Source organism: Pleurodeles waltl, chromosome 2_2, assembly GCF_031143425.1.
Source record: "Pleurodeles waltl isolate 20211129_DDA chromosome 2_2, aPleWal1.hap1.20221129, whole genome shotgun sequence".
In the NCBI taxonomy this organism is placed as follows: Eukaryota; Metazoa; Chordata; class Amphibia; order Caudata; family Salamandridae; genus Pleurodeles; species Pleurodeles waltl.
The window spans coordinates 1,160,368,527-1,160,385,944 of NC_090439.1; positions in this window are offsets into that span (position 1 = coordinate 1,160,368,527).

Sequence of the window (17,418 nt, forward strand, 5' to 3'; positions counted from 1 at the left end):
TACACCTTGCTATGGAAGTGTGCCTCACCCCATTTGTACATCCCACCCTGGAGTACAGCACACCATAGGTGCAACCTGAGGGAAAGCTACACCTTGCTATGGAAGTGTGCCTCACCCCATGTCTAGATCCCACCCTGGAGTACAGCACACCATAGGTGCAACCTGAGGGAAAGCTACACCTTGCTATGGAAGTGTGCCTCACCCCAGGTGTACATCCCACCCCGGAGTACCACACACCATAGGTGCAATCTGAGGGAAAGCTACACTTTGATATGGAAGTGTGCCTCACACAAGGCATATATCACACCCTGGAGTACCACACACCCTAGGGGCAACCTGAGGGAGAGCTACACCTTGCTATGGAAGTGTGCCTCACACAAGGCATATATCACACCCTGGAGTACCACACACCATAGGTGCAACCTGAGGGAAAGCTACACCTTGCTATGGAAGTGTGCCTCACACAAGGCATATATCACACCCTGGAGTACCACACACCATCGGTGCTCCCCAAGGTAGAGGTACACCTTGCAAGGGAGGTGTGCCTCACACAGGGTGTATATCCCATCCTAGAGTGCTGCACACCGTCGGTGCTCCCCAAGGTAAAGGTACACCTTGCAAGGGAGGTGTGCCTCACACCGGAGTAGAGCACCCCCACAACATAGTTTGCAATGGCAGTGTACCTCATACAACAGGTATGCCATGCACTGAAGTACCCAACGCCACAGGGGCACTGCAAGCCAGAGTCACACCTTCAAGCAAAGTCATACTTCCATCGTAGGCATACTCCATCTTTCCTCGCTAGGATATACCTACACTCTGCCGTCACTCCTCAGTGAGATCCTCACAGTCTCCCATCATTCCTCACAGAAAGACCCCTAAATTCTGCCATCATTCCTCACTGTGAGATACCTACATACCACCATCACTCGTCAGATTGCAATACCTACTTTGTACCACCATTCCCCAGTAAGATACTCACAGTCTACCATCATTCCTCACAGTAGGATACTCACAGTTTAGCTCATTCCTCAAAGTAAGATACTCGAGGTCTACCATCATTCCTTGCAGTAAGATACTCACAGTCTACAGTCATTTCTCACAGTAAGATACTCACAGTCTACCGTCATTGCTCGCACTAAGATACTCACAGTCTACAGTCATTCCTCGCAGTAAGATACTAGTCTACCATCATTCCCCACGCCATGATGCTCACAGTATACCATCATTCCTTGCAGTACGATACTCACAGTCTGCCATCGTTCCTCACAGTATGATACTCACAATTTGTGTCATTCCTCACAGTGAGATACTCAAGTCCACCATCCTTCCTTACAGTATGATACTCACCATCTACCATCATTCCTCACAGTACGATACTCACAGACTGTGTCATTCCTCACAGTAAGATACTCACAATCTACCACCATTCACCACAGCATGATACTCAGTCTATCGTCATTCCTCGCAGTACGATACTCACAGTCTACCATCATTCCTCACAGTATGATACTCACAATTTGTGTCATTCCTCACAATAAGAAACTCACAGTCTACTGTCATTCCTTGCAGCAAGATATGCACAGTCTACCATCATTCCTCACAGGATGTCATTTCCCACTGTGAGATATCCACTGTGTGACATCATTCCTCAGTGAGATATCGACACTATACCGTCATTCCCTGCAGTGAGATGCTCAGTGTCTGCTGTTGTTCCTCAAAGTGAGATATCTGCACTCTACTGTTATTCCTCACACTAAGATATTCACAGTCTGTGTCATTCCCCACAGTGAGATGCTCATAGTCGGCTGTCATTCCTCATAGTGAGCTATATACAGTCTGTGTTATACCTCCAGTCTACCCTCAGTGTAAAATACCCAGAGTCTTCAATCATTCTTAGTTTAAGATGCCTAGCCTGTCATTATTCCCACCATGACATGACCTAGAGCTGTCCATCATTCCTCACAGTGAGATACCTATAGTTTGCCATCATTCACACCATTCTGTATATAGCATTCCATCATTTCTCACAGTGAGAGACCCAGGGGCAGCATCAGTCCTCACTGTAAGGTACCTATGGTATGTCATTGTTCCTCACATAAAGAACCCTACCACCTTCCATCATTCTGCATGCTCTTCCAGCATTCCTTGAGGTGTACCATCCATCTTTCCTGTGAAATACCTGCAGTATATCATTCTTCTCTGTGAGACACCTGAAGTCATCCTTCATTCCCCACAGTGAGCTACTTACAGTAAGCTGTCATTCCTCGCAGTGGGATGGCTACAATATGTCATCATTTGCCGCAGTGTAATACCTACACTCTACCATCATTCCTCACAGTCAGGTTCTCACAGACTGTCATCATTCCTCACAGTAAGCTACTTACAGTATGCCGTCATTCCTCACAGTGGGATGTCCACAGTCTCGCCTCATTCATCATAATGAGGTACTTAGTGTCTGCCTTCATTCCTCACAGTCAGGTACTCACAGTCTGCCATCATTCGTCATAGTTGGGTACTCGCAGTCTGTCATCATTCCTGACAGTATGATACCTGCACACTACTTTCAATACTCACAGTCAGATATCCACAGCCTACCTGCATTCCTTACAGTGAGAAACTCAGTCTGTCTTCATTCCTCATAGTGTGATATCTGCACTCTACAGTTACTCTTCACAGTGAGATGCTTTCAGTCTACAATCATTTTTCACAGTGTGATACCTGCACTCCATGAGACTGCCATCATTCCTCACAGTGCGACACTCACACACTGTAGTCAGTACTTATAGTCAGATGTCTACAGTCAGTCCCCACAGTGAAATTCTCAAAGTCTGCCATCATTCATCACTGTGTGATACTTCCACTCCACCATTACTCCTCTCAATGAGATGCTTACAGTCAGTACTTACAGTCAGATGTCCACAGTCTACCCTCATTCCTTACATTGAGATAATCAGTCTGTCTTCATTCCTCACAGCATAAGTGAGATGCTGACATACTATAATCATTCTTCAGTGTGATACCCACACTCTACTTGAATTACTCAGTCACAGGTCCACAGACTGCCATCATTCCTCTCAGTAAAACACTCAGTCTGCCATCATTCCTCACAGTGTAATACCTACACACTACAGTCATCACTCAAAGTCAGGTGTCCACAGTCTACAGTCATTCCTCACAGTGAAATGGTCAAAATCTGCCATTATTCCTCACACCTTGCACACTACCATACCACACCTTGCAAGGGAGTTGTGCCTTACTAGCACACTACCATCATTCCTCATAGTAAGAGACTTACAGCCTGTCTTCATTCCTCAGCGTGATACCGACACTCGCCCCACATTATTCAGTAACATATCAACAGTCTGGTATCATTCTTCATAGTGAAATACTCACAGTCTGCCATCATTCCTGCCAGTTTGATACCCACACACTACAGTCACTTCACACGGTCAGATGTCCACAGGCTGCCATCATTCCTCAGAGTGAGATGCTCACTACTGCCCATCATTCGTCAAAGTGTGATACATACAGTCTGTCTTCATTCCTCACAGTGTGATACCTGCATTCTACTGTCATTCCTCACAGTGTGATACCCGCCACTCTACTGTCATTCTTCATAATGAGATACCTATAGTCAGTCTTCATTCCTCACACTGGGATACCTACACTCTCACATTATTCCTCACAGCGAAATGCTTACAGTCCGTGGCCATTCCTCACAGTATGATACCTGTACTCTGGCATTCCTCAAAATGAGATATCCAGTCTGCTGCTCTTCCTCACAGTGAGATACACACAGTCCTCAAAGCAGGACACCTGCAGTCTAACATTTTTCTTCTCAGTGAGATGCTTACAGTCATTCCTTACACTGTGATACCAACAGCCTGCAGTCATTTCTAACAATCAGATAGTTACAGTCTGCCTCAATTCCCTGCAGAGATACCCACATTTTGTCGTCACTCCTCAGTTACCTCCAAGTCCCACAGTGAGATAACTTCAGTCTGTCACCATTCCCTTCTGTGAGTCACCTGAAATCTGCCATCATTCCTCAGAGTGAGATACTTAAAGCCTACCATCATTCATCACAGTGAGATACCTCCAGTCTGCCATTATTCCTCACAGTGAGATTCTTACAGTCTGCCACCATTCCTCACGGTGAGATACCTCCAGTCTGCCATCATTCCTCACAGTGAGATACCTCCATTCTGCCATCATTCCTCACAGTGGCATACCTCCAGGCTGCCATCATTCCTCACACTGAGATATTCACAGTCTGCCATCATTCCTCACAGTGAGATATATACAGTCTACCATCATTTCTCACACTGAGATATTTGCAGTCTGCCATCATTACTCACAGTGAGATATATACAGCCTGCCATCATTCCTCACACTGAGGTATTCACAGTCTGCCATCATTCCTCACATTGAGATATTTACAGTCTGCCATCATCCCTCACAGTGAGATATGTAGTCTGCCATCATTCGCAACAGTGAGATACCTCCAGTCTGCCATCATTCCTCAGAGTGAGATATGTACAGTCTGCCATTATTCCTCAAAGTGAGATACCTCCAGTCTGCCATCATTCTTCATGGTGAGTTATGTACGGTCTGCCTTCATTCCTCACCGTGAGATTTGTACAGTCTGCCAGCATTCCTCACATTGAGATATCTACAGTCTGCTATCATTCCTCACACTGAGGTATCCACAGCCTGCCATCATTCCTCACACTGAGATATCCAAAGCCTGCCATCATTCCACACACTGAGATATCCACAGTCTGCCATCATTCCTCACTTTGAGATACTCACACTCTCCCATCATTCCTCACAGTGAGATATTCACAGTTTGCCATCATTCATCACACTGAGACACGTACAGTCTGCCATCATTCCTCACACTGAGATATCCACAGTCTGCCATCATTCCTCACAGTGAGATACTCACAGTCTGCCATCATTGCTCACATTGAGACATCCATAGCCTGCCATCATTCCTCATATTAGATACTTACAGTCTGTCATGATTCCTCACTCCGAGGTATCCACAGCCTGGCATCATTCCTTGCTCTAAGATATCCATAGTCTTCAATCATTCTTCACACTGAGATATTCACACTCTGTTATCATTCCTCACACTGAGATATCCACAGTCTGCCGTCATTCCTTTCAGTGATCGATTTACAGTCTGCCATCATTCCTCCCCCTGAGATATCCAGAGCATGCCATCATTCTTCACAGTGAGATACCTCCAGTCTGCACAGTCTTCCATCATTCCTCACACCGAGATACTTACAGTCTGCCATCATTCCTCACACTGAGATACTTAGGCTGCCATCATTCCTCACACTGAAAGACTTAGGCTGTCATCATTCCTCACACTGAGATACTTACAGTCTTCAATCATTCCTCATGCTGAGATATCCATAGCCTGCCATCACTCCTCACACTGAAATATCCACAGTCTGCCATTACTCCTCTTACTGAGACACTTACAATTTCCCATCATTCCTCATACCGAGATATCCACTGTCTGCCATCATTCCGCACACTGAGATACTTAGTCTGCCATCATTCTTCACCATGAGATATCCACAGTCTGCCATCATCCCCCACAGTGAGGTACTTACAGTCTTCCATCATTCCTCATACTTAGAAACTTACATTCTGCCATCATTCCTCACATTGAAATATCCACAGCCTGCCATCATTCCTCACAGTGAGATATCCACAGTCTGCCATCATTCCTCACACTGAGATATCCACAGCCTGCCATTATCCCTCACACTGAGATACTTAGAGGGTCATTCTGACCCTGGTGGCCGCCAGGGCCACCGACCACGGGAGCACCGCCAACAGGCTGGCGGTGCTCCAACGAGCATTCTGACCGCGGCGGTTCAGCCGCGGTCAGAAGCGGAAAGTCAGCGGTCTCCCGCCGACTTTCCGCTGCTCGTGTGAATCCTCCATGGCTGCGGAGCGCGCTCCGCAGCCATGAGGATTCCGACCCCCCCTACCGCCATCCTGTTCATGGCGGGAAAGCCGCCATGAACAGGATGGCGGTAGGGGGGGTCGCGGGCCCCCTGGGGGCCCCTGCCGTGCCCATGCCAATGGCATGGGCACGGCAGGGGCCCCCGTAAGAGGGCCCCGCAAAGTATTTCAGTGTCTGCCTTGCAGACACTGAAATACGCGACGGGTGCCACTGCACCCGTCGCACCTTCCCACTCCGCCGGCTCGATTACGAGCCGGCATCCTCATGGGAAGGTCGTTTTCCCCTGGGCTGGCGGGCGGTTTTTCAGCAACCGCCCGCCAGCCCAGGGGAAAACTTGTAATACCCGCTGCGGTCTTTTGACCGCGGCGCGGTATTTCGGATGGGGGAATTCTGGCGGGTGGCCTCCGCCGCCCGCCAACATTGGAATGACCCCCTTAGTCTGCCATCATTCTTCACATTGAAATATCCTCAGCCTGTCATCATTCCTCACAGTGCGATACTTACAGTCTGCCATCATTCCTCACAGTGAGATACTTACAGTCTGCCATCATTCCACTGTCAGGTACTCACAATCAGCTATCATTACTCACATTGAGATACTTACAATCTGCCATTGTTCCTCTCTATGACAGACCTACACTCTACTGTCATTCCTCACACTTTTGATATCACTGTTCAGAGTGAGATAACTATACTCTACCATCATTCTTCACAGTGAGATACCCACTTTTTGATATCACGGTTCAGAGTGAGATACCTCCAGTCTACCATCATTCCTCAGAGTGAGATACCTCCAGTCAACCATCACTCCACAGTGCGATATCTACCCTCTGGTATCATTCCTCACAGTGAGATATCTAACCTCTGGTATCATTCCTCCCAGTGAGATACCTCCAGTCAACCATCATTCCTCCCAGCGAGATATCTACCCTCTGGTATCATTCTTCACAAAATGATGCCTATAGTCTGCCATCATTCCCCATCATGAGATACTTAGGGCGAACATCGTTGTCACAGCAAGATATCTAACCTTTGACATCATTCCTTAAAGTGATACTCCTAGAGTGTGCTAACATTCCTCACACTGAGATACCTACAATATACCATCATTCCTCAGAGTAAGGTCTGTACAGTCTGACATCATTCCTCAGAGTGATGCTCATAAAGTCTGGTGTCACTTCTCACAATGAGATACCTACAGTCTGCCATCATTCCTCACACTGAGCTATCCAAAGGCTGCTGTCATTCCTCTCTATGATAGACCTACACTCTACTGCCATTCCTCACAGTGAGATACCTACCTTTTGATATTACTGTTCAGAGTGAGATAACCATAGTCTGCCATCATTCCTCAGATTCACACATCCAGTCTGCCATCTTTCCTCAGATTAAGATATCCACAGTTTGGCATTGTTCCTCAGACTGAGATACCTACAGTCTGCCATCATTCCTCACAGTAAGATACATACAGCCTGACGTTATTCCTCATACACTCACTGACACCGTTTCCAGTACTGTTTTATAGCAGTAGGCAACGCCAGCTAGTTTTCCTGTGCCCTCCATAGAAGTTTAGCTGGGCGCCCCTCATCACCAAAAGGACCACTGGACTACTGATGTCAGCATCAATGAGTGATGCTGTGCTCAGGGACTCGGCACTTGTGTCTGTCCTCACAACACATTCTGATACAAGAGGCTGAGGCTGCACTCGGTCTCTGGGACCCTCACCATCCTCTTCTGTTCCTCACGAGGGCGGCTGAGTCTGGCATGCACGTGCCCCTCTCTGGTTCACACTGGTTGGCACCATACCAAGCATCGCCCAGTCCTGCGGCTGATGCCTCTGCAGACATCAGCCAGGAAGTGTGGGGGTCCTGACCACACAACACAGTGTCAATGGATGCTCGCGCTGTCGGGCGATGGCCTACCGCTCTACCCTGGATCGCTTGGATCTCTTGAAGATGCCACTGAGAAGCAACTGTCCAGATGAGGCTACGCTCAGTCATAAAGGGACGACATCTATAGCTAGAGTTGGGGGAGATCAACTTACAGTGCAGAGAGTAATGCTGAAGGTTAGAGGTTTAATGAAGGAAACCTCCAACCAAACAGTTCAGGCCTACGCATGCCTGCGATGGCAAGACTATGGATCCAGAGGTCTCCCATCTCAGCTTGTACAATGAACTCACTATAAGTCAGTGTGTTATACCAGAGCTTCTAGGTGAATACCATGAACACGCAAAGTTCTGCCAGGACACTGAAGACCCTACAAGGGCCACAAGCGAATTTGAGGGAAGTGGTTTGTATAGTAGCACATCATGGACTGAACGTCCTATAGATGCGTCCAGGCTGAATACAAGAATTCAGATTTCTTTGGGGCTTAGTACTGGTGTTCAGTTAGTTTGTAAGGACCCAAGCTTTGAAGGGTAAAGGTGCAAAGGCAGAGAGAGAACCAGCCCAGGATCCCAAAAAGTGGTAAAGCGGTGAGGAGGCCATAAGAGCTCTGGTCTCCTGGTTCCAAAGTCAGCTATCTGCCCATCAGCACACATCTCCCCCACAAGAACACTTCTGCATTCATGAGATTACAGCGCCTCACTGCGAACGCCAGCACTGCATAGAAGAGAGTTACGTAGTCCCTCCCAGTGGGTTCATTCATTCAATTCCATCCATTTCTATGGGTGCATCTCCTGTATCAAAACATAACTGCGACCTACAGGAGGTTAGGTGCAAGGTTATAAAGAAGTGAAACTGTAATCTTATTAGGTAAAGTGAGGGCCGGGGAACGCAAGGGGAAGGAGGCGGCCTCCTGCATCCAACTGAGAGATACCTTAGCGTGGATGAAATAAAAAGGCGCTGGAAGGGAGATCCAAACGTGAGAAGAACTAAGGGAGAGAAAGGAAAATGACCCTCACATCCTGGAAGAAAACTCCCAGCTTGTGAGGGGCCATTAGTTTTTTGTTTGCTGTTGAAAAATATAAATTGTTAAAAGATTGGTGAACAGCCGTCAAAACTGGAGGTGGTCATCTACAAATCTTAAAGGTAAACTCTGAGACTGTGGTTTCTGTCAACATACAGGGACGCCCACTAGCCTGGCAGTCGTCTCTAAATAGGGTGGACTGTTGTTCTTCAGGTTGGCGGACATAAAGTCCTCCACCACCCTGACAGACCGTAGTCGTCCTTCAGCGTCTAATCCAGGCTCATAATTTAAGTGAGAAAAGATAAAGGTTTGAAGTTTGATATCATGAAAGTAAGAAAAGTTTGCATTTTTTTAGTCCTGTAAAGTGTTACATTCCACTGACTGAGCCTCAGAAACTTTGAGCTGATAGAAATAGGGATGTACCATATGATTATGCAGTCAGAGGAGGAGGGAAGGAATACAAGTCTGGAACACCCTGTCTATCCAGGCCCAGGTGCTCATGAAATCTACAGTGAATAGGGAACAGAGATTTAAATTGAAGAGTCCGTCAATCCGCACACACAGAGGTCAAGCACAACCACCCCAGGTTCAAAATACTATTGGTGAAGTGAAGGTAGGCGGTATGAGAAGAAGACAATCGAGAACATCAGCCTCAGACATCCATCACTAATGGTTTCGACTTGTAGGAGCTCAGAGTGCCTGTTGGATGACACTGGAAGCAACAATGGATCTGACTTCTTACCATGTGCTCTGTTTGGCCAACAAAGGTATCTTTCATTTACTCAACTTTAAAGAACAGAAGATGCATGACACCACAACATACTTATACAAAAGTATTGACATTAGGCATCATTGGAAAGTGGATCCCCAGAAAATGCAAACAACAGAAATTGAAGCAAACACAGATTGCCTATGTACTACTTGTGGTCCGCCCTTGCTCGTCCACAACAATAAAACAAGCATCCAGTCCTAACATGTGGGTCGCCCGGATGAAGCCTTTGGAGACCAGATGGACAATAGACTGACCATGACTGAGGTTTAACAATGACTCAAAAGAGATCTTAGATAGGCTGAGAGAGGGACAGCAGGAACACAGGGTGATCTAAGCGGGGAAGCGAGCATCACTCCAGGAGCAAACTGAAGCTTGGCAGGAGGCGGAAGACGAGAGGGCGTCCAATGAGAATCCGCAAGCTTCTGGGTCCGACATCTTACTTCAGGGCTGCGACAGCACCTAGGATTCCAATGAAGAAAGAACATTTAGTGGGAGACATATCAGTAAATGCAGACTGTCTTGCCATGGCAGCCTAGAAGGCTTCAAACAGAAATTCAGGCACGCAGGGCAGTAGCTACCTACAGAGCACAAGGATGTGACTGAGGAGTAGGACTGAGGTTTCAAACGCTCACTTGTAATCTCCTCTAATTCCCATTTTATGAATTATGTGTATTCAATTTCATTTTTTCTCCAAGCTTGTTCAGCTATTTTGCCTACGTTTTGACAAAGGGAGACTATTTTGAGCACAAAAAGTCTTGGGTTGGTTGGAAACATTATTCTGCTACCGCCAGTAACTCATGTAACCTTTGCTTAGGGTTGCACAATGAGAAACAAATACATGGCATTTGGTTTACTGGTATCTTAACTAAACATTTCTACCAATGGAAAAAGCCTCCAGTGATACCAGAGGACACTGGTTCCAGCAGCAGACGTCTGCTAAGTGAAATGATTTATTCTTGTCTCCCTGGTATAGTTACAAGACCATGTTTCTTACAAATGTTATTTTTACAGTGGTGACCTCTAGTGGCTGTTCTGAGCATTACAGTCAAGATAGTTAGTATTCGCTGCACTTGGAAACTTGCCCCATAATGCTATGTGGGGCATTCCTTTTACAAAACATTTTTGCCCATAAGTCACTGCATGATGTGCTCTTTCTGTCTAGGTCATCTCTGGGTCCCTAAACTAGAATGGAGGGTCTGCGAAATAATAATAAACAAATATATAATAAATAATGGCAATATTTTTATTTTTTGCTGAAGAAAGAGGAAGAAGACAAATATAAGTGCTTTAGTTATATGAAGGTCCACTGGAATTATGTGGCAGAGAGGACCAAATTATGCAGCAGTGTTGATCAATATATGTGGCAAGTAAAGTCCAGTTATGCATTTACAACGCCAATAGCTCTAGCTCAAGCAAATGCAAGACCTATTGTATTACCAATGCTTGTTTACAAGAGTATTTAGAAAGCTCCATGCCTACCCCCACCTGACAACAAAGTCAATTGCGAACGCTGTTGCTATGTGCACCCTCTGGCTGGCTGGGGTGCTGTTATACACGGACAACATTATAGTTTATGGAATCAAACACAAGAGAAGGGTTTGTACAAGGCGCATGCTGAAGTCATGTACTTCGAGGTCCTCCTATATGTGGCAGTGAAGAAAAAGGAAGTGTTAGTGAAATAAAACAATTGCCTAGGATCACAAAGTTTGGTCAAGTAGGAAGCCAAGGTTGATACCAGGTAAAATTCAACTACTAGATGTGCAAGCCTTGCTTCCCCTATGCCACTGCACACCTGATCACCCCTCTGCTGGCAACAGTGCGGCCCTCGATCACACCACAGATGGAACTTTTTGGCCCCTGGGAATGTTAGCAAGGCCTCATGTTCCAGATCACTGGTGTGTAGAGGGAAAAGTCCTGCAGCTTCCTTAGGGTATCTCACCTCCACAAGACTTGCTTCTTGATTGGCTTAAGAGTTGAAATTCAGTGCGTGGGGCGCGAGACACCGTAGAACTCAGTGAACAGCAGTAGACATAATTGACAGACTCTTCACTCAGTCTCATATTTTATCCGGATTGTGTTTTTTTTATCAAACTAAGGGCCATATTTATACTTTTTTTAGCACCCCATTTGCGCCATTTTTTGATGCAAAATCGGCGCAAACTCACATAATACAATTGTATTTTGGAAGTTTCCGCTGTTTTTGCATCAAAAAATTACGCAAATGCAGCGCTAAAAAAGTAAAAATATGGGCCTAAATGTCATCGGCCTTGCTGATTTTGATGTAATGTATGTCGAGACTGAATCACTTACAGCCCTGCCAAGTTTCCCAGGTCCATGCATGATTTCCTGCCCAAGTCCCTGTTTTTTCTTTGAGTTTTGGGACTTTTAGTCTTTTTTATTCCGTTATAAAATGGGACTACAGGTCCCACAATTCAATGGAAAAACCAGGACTGAACTTTGTGATGCAATTGTTGTAATGAGTTGTGTATTTTTTTCAAAACCAAAAATTGTTGGCAAAAAAAACATGTTTCCGATTTAACGCAATTATTACGTGTGAGGAGCGCGGGGAGCAGAGATGGCCGGGTAAGAAGCAAGCTGTGAAAGTACAGAAGCAGACCTGAGGTGGCCGTCCTTCGGGACTCACCTGGAGACGTGAAGGACTCCTCCGAATCCACGTCAATGTCCACACCTTAAAAAGAAAGGAGAGATCTGGTCACTCAACAGATTTACTTATCTCTCTCCCACACCTGAGCAGCATCAAGGTGAGCTCAAGGCCGAAGCATGACCCAGCAGCCCCGTGCGATGTGAGCGACAAGAAGACTCCCAGACCTCTGTATCAAGCAGCTTCAATATGGCAGCGGAAGTTGTACGAAACTGGCTCTGTATATACTATCCCAAGGTAAGGCGTAGTGTGCACAGATCCAGGGGTTCCCCAGATGCTTAACAGAGGCTAAAGTAGATAATACTAATGCTCTCTTTTGTGGTAGTGTGGACGAGCTGTTAGGCTTATCAGAGGGTAGTACAAAGCGTCTGTTGTACACACAGAATAGAAGAAGCACACGCTCAATGGATAACTCCAGCCCAATGTTTTTATGTATCAAAAATATACTTTGTTACTTTATTTCTAGAACAAAAAGGATATTTGTTGCAGGTAAGTACAGTTTCAAGAATATATCACTATCAATTATCACATGCACTTTGTTTAGAATTCACAGGTAAAATAGTTTACAAGTAGGTAAAAAAAATTCAATTTCAAAAGTAGACACAGTGCAGTTTTTCACTGAAAGCAATGCAGTCCTAGGAGAGGAAAAGTAACAACACAATTCACAGGTAAGTACAGGGGTTACGGTGTCCAAAGGGCAATGTTTAGGAAGACACCAAGAGTGCACCACCAGCAACATGGGGCTGGCCGGGTGCAGAGGTCAAAGTTGGTGTAGTGCGCCCAATAGAATCCTATGGTGGCATCAGGGGGCTGTGGTTTGGAAGAGCCGCTCTCCCTAGAGACTGTGATAACAGAGCAGCAGGCCACGGTTCAGGGGGCCAACTCCAGGGCTCACCTGTTACAGTCGTCATGCACCTGTCATGATCTCACAGCTGTCCTGCCACAGGTGCCGGCTGTGGCTGCCCCAGCCCTCAGTGAGCACACTTGGACTCTGTGCTGCAATAAATGCAGCACCAGGCGGTTGTGGTCACTTATCTGCTTCATCCTAAGTGCAGGTGATAAAGTTGGTGCTAAAAATGCGTGATTAATGCATTTTAATTCAGTGATGCGGGCCACCACATTAAAATGCATTAGTCTAACGCCCGATGCGTGGTTTCTGGTAGGGCTGCGTGAACAGTTAAATTGGTTGTTACATCTTATTTCATACTGTCCTGTACAGGATGTGCTCCAGGTGACCATGTAATTTTGTAATCACCTTAGGTGCCATAGGCCTGCTCAGGTCCTGCTGCGCCCATGGGTTTCCTCCCAGTTAGGGATGGGCAAAAAATTCAGCTGTGCCGACAGAGTTAACTGAGTTTTTCTCACTGTGCTCAGAGCACAGAGTTCTTGAGAAATTCTGCCAACCACCACGTGGTGGAGTTTATTCTCAAGGGTGGCCTGCTGTTAGAAATGGGGTCTTCGGTTGGCAGTCAGGTTACCCCCTGTCTAAGCAAGGACCCTCACTCTAGTCAGGGTAAAGGAGAATCATCCTCAGCTAACCCCCGCTCACCCCTTTGGCAGCTTGGCACGAGCAGACAGGCTTAACTTCAGAGTGCTAGGTGTAAAGTATTTTTACTAACACACACAATAACTTAATGAAAACACTACAAAATGACACAACACAGGTTTAGAAAAATAGAAAATATTTATCTAAACAAAACAAGACCAAAACAACAAAAATCCAACATACACAGGTAAGTTATTGATTAAAAAGCAACAAGAGTCTTAAATGCCTGAGAAAACAGGTAAAACACTGTTAGCGTTGAAAAGTACCTGGGTAGCGTCAAAATAACACGCACAGGCAAGTGTGCATCGAAAAAGGTAAGCGGTGCGTCGATTTCTCACCCACAAGTGAGCTCGTGCATCATTTCTCCTTTTCCGGTCAGGTAGGTGTGCGTCGCTTTTTCTACCCGCAGGGTAGCAATGTGTCGATCCAGGCAGCACTCAGGTCCGGGCAGAAGTTGCGTCATTTTTCTGCGCCCAGCAAGGTTTGCGTCAAAAATCCTGCCGCACGGTGTCAGCAAAACCGCGCAATTTGGGTTGCGACATTAACAGCCTCCATCAGTGGGTGTGAGCGTCGTTCTTCCAGCTCCGTGTGTCCATTTTCCAGACGCAATGCGGGTGGAGTGTCGTTTTTCAGCCGTGTCTCGGAAGGTGAGTCAAATTTTCCCCCGCACAGTAGTCTGTTCGTGGATGTTCGGTCTTGGTCTGCCAGCTTCACCTTCCAATGTCCCAGGAACTGGATAGGGCACCATTTGGCAGGGTAGGAGTCTCAGCAGACAGTCCAGGTGCTGGCAGGAGAAGTCTGTTGATGGCCCTGAGACTTCAACAATGGAGGCAAGCTCAGGACAAGCCCTTAGAGATTTCATCACAAGCAGGAATGCCAACAAAGTCCAGTCTTTGTGCTCTTGCACAGGCAGCAGCAGCAACTGCAGGATAGCTCCTCAAAGCACAGTCACAGACAGGGCAGCACTTCTCCTCAGCTCCTCAGATCTTCTCCAGGCAGAGGTTCCTCTTGATGTCCAGACGTGATCTAAAGTTTGTGGTTTTAGGTGTCCTTCTATACCCATTTTGCCCTTTGAAGTAGGCCTACTTCAAAGGAAAGTCTCTCTTGTTTGTGAAATCCTGCCTTGCCCAGGCCAGGCCCCAGACACACACCAGGGGGCTGGAGACTGCATTATGTTATGGCAGGCACAGCCCTTTCAGGTGTAAGTGACCACTCATCCCCTCCCTCCTAGCACTGATGGCTCATCAGGAAATGCAGACCATACCCCAGCTCCCTTTGTGTCACTGTCTAGAGAGAGGTGCAAACAGCCCAACTGTCAAACTGACCCAGACAGGGAATCCACAAACAGGCAGAGTCACAGAAATGGTTAAAGCAAGAAAATGCCCACTTTCTAGAAGTGGCATTTTCAAACACACAATCTTAAAATCAATTTTACTAAAAGATGTATTTCAAAATTGTGAGCTCAGAGACCGCAAACTCCACATGTCTATCTACTCCCAGAGGGAATCTACGCTTTAATCATTTTTAAAGGCAGCCCCCATGTTAACCTATGAGAGAGATAGGCCTTTCAACAGTGAAAACCGAATGTGGCAGTATTTCACTGTCAAGACATATAAAACACTTTAGTATGTGTCCTGCCTTAAACATATACTGCACCCTGCCCTTGGGGCTAACTAGGGCCTACCTTAGGGATGCCTTACATGTAAGAAAAGGGAAGGTTTAGGCCTAGCAAGTGGGTGCACTTGCTAAGTCGAATTGGCAGTTTAAAACTGCACACACAGACACTGCAGTGGCAGGTCTGAGACATGTGTACAGGGCTACTTGTGTGGGTGGCACAAACAGTGCTGCAGACCCACTAGTAGCATTTGATTTACAGGCCCTGGCACCTCTAGTGCACTTTACTAGGGACTTACCAGTAAATCAAATATGCCAATCATGGAAAGCCAATTACACATACACACTTTGTACAGGCGCACTTGCACTTTAGCACTGGATAGCAGTGGTAAAGTGCCCATAGTAACAAAAACAGCAAAAACAGAGTCCAGCACACATCAACAACCTGGGAAACAGACGCAAAAAGTTAGGGGAGACCACGCAAAGGATGAAAAATCTAACACCCGCCAGAATTAAGTTGGCGAGTGCAAGCAAGAATTTGCATTCTCTGGTGTGATTTTCGGGCACTAGATTGGTTCCCAGCAAGATTTCTCACCACGTGTGGTCACGGCAGGTCACTTTTGTTTGCATTAAGTAAGCTGCTGCTCAAGTAGAAAATCTACTCGAGCGGCAGAAAGAAGCATATGCCCTCTGCTGCATGGCGTGGTGCAGTTTGGACTGATTTTACAGCACAAAAATAGCTTCCAGTGCTAAAAATCTGAGTGGTAGAACAACATGCCTGGTTCTGCCCACTCATGGAACTCCACAGAATCTCACAGAGTTTTTGTGTAACTCCACAGAATTCCACTGAGGGAATTCCTGCGAGTTCCGCCCAGCCCTACTCACAGTGGGCTTGGTGCCAGGGTTCTTCTCTGGCAATTAGTGTTAAATCATTCACGTTTTCCTCCTTGCTGCACCAGTCGCACAATGCAGGCATCCCATTACACTGTTCCCATTTTTGTGGACATGATAAGGCCAATTCCTGTTATCTGCATAGCTGGCAAGTTTCCCAGATCCACGCATAATGTGCAGCTCCAGTCCAGTTTTTTCTCCTCTAAAGTCAGGGACTTGTGGTCTTGTTCTGTAATGGAACAAGCAAGATTACAAGTCCCAGAATTCAAAGAAAAAACCTGTACTGAAGCAGCACATCACACGTGGAACTGGGAAACTCGGTACAGCAGTTATCTTTGTCAGGGCAGTTCTATTTTTGGCTGTCTCAGAGCCACTGGAATTGTGTGGCTGCAGTGATTTTTGCAAAATTATAGATTTGCCGCATTTGCTACATAATCCATCATTTGCTTCATAGTCTGTAGCTTTTAATCTGTAGATTTTAACAAAATAAATCTTCTTTCTAGCTCAAACAGTTCAAAAGCTACGAAAAATGCAGCAGCATCTATTGTAGCTCAGAGGAAGGCCCTTTGCAAAGCTGGACTGGTCACCTTTCTGTTGCTTATTGCTATATTTAGGTGTTAAACTGGCACTAATGAGGTGCAACCACTGACCATACACTGTTATCAAGTTTAAAAACGATGATATAATGCAATACTGCTACGAAATGTGTTGCATTATTTTGCATGACTTGTGTTTTCTTGCCGGATAATTTACTCAGATGTCTGATGCATATTTTGCCCCTCTCCTGCCACATACTTTCGGTGACTGTGGCTATTGTTTCATGGCCTCAGTTTCTAGATTTCCCTTAGTGGGTTCTGGATGCTCACAGCAGGTAGGGACAGTGCCCCCTGAGGTTTCTTTATCGGGGAATACATTCCTACCCACACTGCTGGTCTGACGTGTGCTCTCTCCTAGAGCTCCCTGGCAGTCTGATGGATTTTTACTGTTTTGTTTATTTCTTTAACATTTTGTTTTAAGGTGTGTTAGAAATTGT